The sequence below is a fragment of the Arachis ipaensis genome, chromosome B01 (assembly GCF_000816755.2).
Source record: "Arachis ipaensis cultivar K30076 chromosome B01, Araip1.1, whole genome shotgun sequence".
NCBI classification, from domain to species: Eukaryota; Viridiplantae; Streptophyta; class Magnoliopsida; order Fabales; family Fabaceae; genus Arachis; species Arachis ipaensis.
Genome location: NC_029785.2, coordinates 119,365,973 through 119,371,143, shown reverse-complemented (window position 1 = coordinate 119,371,143; position 5,171 = coordinate 119,365,973).

Sequence of the window (5,171 nt, the reverse complement as noted above, 5' to 3'; positions counted from 1 at the left end):
GAGGTGAAGGTTAATTAGGCATTCTTTTTGGGGGGCTTTTTGTCAATTGCAATTTTTTTTTGAGGAAGTTCCGTAAACAGGATTCTCGTTAAAGCGTACATTTTAGTTAGGCCCAAAACTTTTGCAATATAAACATCCACACCCAAGCATGTTAATTGGTCAATTTGTGTGTATTGCCCGTGAAACTGAAAGACCTCAACCTAGAGAGAGTTTAGTTGCCTCAATTATCGTGATGAATTCTTGTTGAATGTCTCATTCAGTATAGAGAAAGGTTGAGATCTTATTCTTCACTATTTTCATCTTCTACGTCAATGTAATCGGAGTTACGCCGACATGGTTGCAAGGAGGCAGAAGTTTGTGGAAATTCGTCAGATCCGGTTTGAGAATTTTGGCGCTATCATCTTTTCTCTCTGCCACTATTTCGATTTGTTTGTGTGTGAATATTTCTGTCGTATAGAAGATGTCCATGGCCATGCATTATTGAATAGATTTGCAGATCAACCAACTGGTCCACCATGAATTGAGCCTGAAATTAAATCAAGATAGTGACAAAAAGAATAAAAAGGATAGAAAATAAATAAATAATAAATAAGTAAAAGATCAAGTAGCTGTTAGTGATATTATTCTACTTTGGTCATTATTCTACTATTGGTTTGTGATTTGCATTCATTGCTTAATAAAATTTCTTTTTTATTTTCTCTTTTAGTTCCTAATGAGTCATTGTTATCTGATTGCTATGATTTTCAAAAAGAACTGCTTGAACTTTGAATTCCCGTATCTATTAAACATGGTAGAAAACTCTTTCATATGAGAAGCAACAGCTTTTATTTGTGATTCTAATTAACCTGCCGACACTTATCTGTTATTACGAGAAATTTGAGGAACTTAATCCCACTTGGCTAAGATCCTAAAAACAGCAAGACTAGTATCTTTATTCGAATTTGGACCAACTCTATCTGTCTAATATATACTTCTAATATATAACGTTCATGTTTGTATAAATATATACCTATGATAAGGCAATAAAGATTTGAATTTAAGTTTCCCTTTGTGTAAAACAAATATTTAGTACCATGAAGTTAGTATATCAATTTACTAATAATAGAAAAATAATATTTGAATTGTATAAAGTGTTAAAAAATAAAATCTTTTGTTTGAACCAAAATAAATTTATTTTTAGGATTAAATACGATTTTGGTTTTTAAGATATAGCCAAAAAAATTTTTCGTCCCTACCTTTTTTTTGCATATAAAATCGTCTTTTTTACTTAGATATTAAAATTTTGGACTAAATTATCCAAAACAAAAAATTATAAAATAAAAAAAATTAAAAGAAAGAGGGTGTTTCTACTTATGTGAAGGGGAAAGAAAAGAAAAAGAAGGGAGAAGGGAAGAGGAAGAAGAAGCTGTCTACGATCTACTTCAGCCTCCGCTTCTGTCGTCACCTCTGTACGATTTTAGTCCCTAAAGTAAGGACGATTTTAAAATCAAGTTAAATCTTAGGGACGATTTTGTATGTACAAAAAGATTAAAAACGAAAAAAAATTTTGACTTATACCTTAGATATTAAAATCGTACTTAATTCTTATTTTTACAAATAAGATCTGATAAGATACGGGTTGAGATTTAGAATACAATTATAACTAAAGCAGAGTTAAAATCGTACCTTTTATCATCCGTTTTTGCATTCTTATCATTCATATCCATTATTATTGCGTAATGAATAAAATGGAAAAAGTTTGGAACCAAAATAATTCAGCTATAATTAGCCAAAAAAATTTTAATTTGACTTCATTTATATAATTTCTTTACATTTTGACTTCTTCTTCTTCAATATTTTTTTCTTTCGTTATCGTCGTCACCAACACCACCTCTTCCTCCTCCTCCTCTTCCTCCTTCTTTTTTCATTAGAATTTCTTCTCCTCCTTCCTTTTCCTCCTTCTCTTCCATCATCAGTTATCTCGTTGTCGAAGATAATGAATAATTCAAGTTCAGATTATCAATGGAACCAGAATAAAATTAATTATTGTTTTGAATCCAATCAAGTGGCTGAGGTGTGGTTCGATTCTAGTTAATTTTTTCGTTAGTACTTTATGATTCTATAGGTGAATAATGTTTCATCGTTGATGGTTTGAATTGAATGTAATGTAAAAGTTCTACATTAAAAAAAATATTTTTCTGTATTTGTAGCAAATTTGGGTGTAACACAAAGATATTTGAGTGTATTGTTTAAGAATTTTTTTTGTGTATGTGTGCTGATAAGTTTTGCATAATTCAAAAGTCTTCTTCTCCCTCCTCCTTATCTTCTGCTGCTTTTTCTTCTTCTTTTTCATCACCATCATCATCATCATCGTCATCTTTTTCTCTTTTTTTTTATTCATCTTTTTTTTTCTTGGTTTACTCTTTTAACACGAATAAAACAAAATCAAACAAAAAAGAAGAAGAACACATAATGCTGCAAAATTACTTGAAAGAGGATGAACTTACATTCATTTAACTAAAAGAAAGAAAGAAATAAGGAAAAAAGAAGAAAAAAATGCAGCATTAGAGGAAATATTTTTCTGTATTTGTAGTAAATTTGGGTGCAACACGAAGATATTCGAGTGTATGTGTGCTGATAAGTTCTGCATAATTCAAAACTTTTCTTCTTCCTCTTCCTCGTCTTCTGCTGCTTCTTCTTCTTTTTTTTTTCATCATCATCACCATCTTCTTCTTCTTTTTTTCTTATTCATCTTTTTCTTTTTATTTTACCGTCTCTAGTTTCTTCTTGTTTTACTCTTTTAACAAGAATAAAATAAAAAACTTAAACAAAGAAGAAGAAAAAACACATAATGCTACAAAATTACTTGGAAGATGATGAACTTACATTCATTCAACTAAAAGAAAGAAAAAAATAAGGAAAAAAAAGAAGAAGAAAAAAAATGCAGCATTGGAAGAAACATTTTTCTGTATTTGCAGCAAATTTTGGTGTAACACGAAGATATTTAGGTGTAACGTGAAGATATTCAAGTGTATTATTTAAGAATTTTCGGTGTATGTGTGCTGATAAGTTTTGCATAATTCAAAACGCTTCCTCTTCCTCCTCCTCATCTTCTGCTGCTTCTTCTTCTTCATCTTCTTATTTCATATTCTCATAATTTTTCTTAGGAAAAAAAAATTAAACAAAGAAGAAAAAAATAAATAATGTTGCAAAATCAATAGAAAGAGGAGGAGAAAAAATAATGTAGCAACAATAGTAATTAAAAAAACGACGATGAAGATGAAACACGCGAAGAAAAAGGAGGAGAAACGCAAAGAAGAAGGAAAAGAAGAAAGAAGAGGAGGAGGAGGAGGAATGCGGGATATAAAGAGGAACGTGATTTCACGCACGTGTTATATAAGTGACTTGTATGACTTGTATGCAAAAAGGACTTGTATATGTAGCAGTACTCTTTTATATATACTATTGCATTAAAGATTAATCATAATAATATATTTTGAATGTCATTAATGTTAATTGATTTTTCTTTATAACTATTAATTTATTTTTTCTTATTATTTTACTGTACCTACGTAATATTATAGAGGTTTGAGTAATCTAAATTTTAATTGTCACTAAGTTTAATTAATTTTTTTTTGTAATCACTAATTTATTGTCTTACTTACGTAATATTTATTTTATGTTTTTTAAAGTGGAATAATAATTTATTTTAATTTTTTAACACAAATTTTATCATAATAGAATTTAAAAAAATATCAAATACTTAAATTAACGTGTGCTAATAAGTTCAATGATGTGTTAGGTATATATGGCTGAGGAATAGCATGATTATATAAGGTTTAATTACTCTGTCAGTCCCTATAGTTTTACTAAATTTTCAATTAGGTCCTTATACTTTTTTTTCTTTTCAATTGAATCCCTATAACATATCAGATTTTGTAATTAAGTCCCTACTATGATAAAAATTCAGGAACTAACGGAATATTCTGTTAAACAAAACGAATATGCCTAACACTTGACTAAATATTCTATATAGTTTAACAAAATATTCCGTTAATTTCAACATTTTTGTCACGGTAGAGACTTAATTACAAAATCTGATATGGTATAGGGACCTAATTGAAAAAAAAAAAGTATAGGAACCTAATTGAAAATTCAATGAAACCATAGGGACCGACAAAGTAATTAAACCATTATATAATTAGTAATACTCTGTTCTTTAACTTATTGCTTAACTAGTGTGCGGCTATTGATGGTTGAGGTACTATCACTTGTTATATAAAGTTCACCTTGTTTGGAATTTTATAGATGGTGTTCAATGTTACGAGGGACAAAATAATCAGTTTGACATCGAAAGAAAGTGATTCGAATCTAGGCATTTCAAACAATGATGCGGTTGATGAGCATGATGTCAAAAATGGTGAGTTGTATTCGGATGAGGATGCTTGTTAGTATGAAAATGTGTTGGGGTTGAGTGCAAAAGATATATTGAAAAGTTGTTTCAAACTACGGAGCATACATATGAGTTTTATCTGAGAGTAGGGAGATGTCATGGATTTGCGGTTGATGAGCGGATATTTTATACGCTTTTTGGGATTAATTTCATATAGTTTTGAGTATGTTCTAGTTAGTTTTTAGTCTATTTTCATTAGTTTTTAGGAAAAATTCATACTTCTGGACTTTACTATGAGTTGTGTGTTTTTCTGTAATTTCAGGTATTTTTCTGGCTGAAATTGAAGGAGCTGAGCAAAAATCTGATTCAGGCTGAAAAAGGACTGTTGATGCTGTTGGATTCTGACCTCCCTGCACTCAAATTGGATTTTTTGGAGCTACAGAACTCGAAATGGCATGCTTCTAATTGCGTTGGAAATTAGACATCCAGGGCTTTCCAGAAATATATAATAGTCCATACTTTGCATAAGGATAGACGATGTAAACTGGCGTTCAACGCCAGTTCTCTGCCCAATTCTGGCGTCCAGCGCCAGAAAAGGATCAAAAGCTGGAGTTGAACGCCCAAACTAGCATAAAAACTGGCGTTCAACTCCACAAATGACCTCTGCACGTGAATTGCTTAAGTCTCAGCCCAACACACACCAAGTGGGCCCCAGAAGTGGATCTCTACATCATCCATCATAGTTTATCCAATTTTTGTAAACCTAGGCTACTAGTTTAGTATTTAAACAACTTTTAGA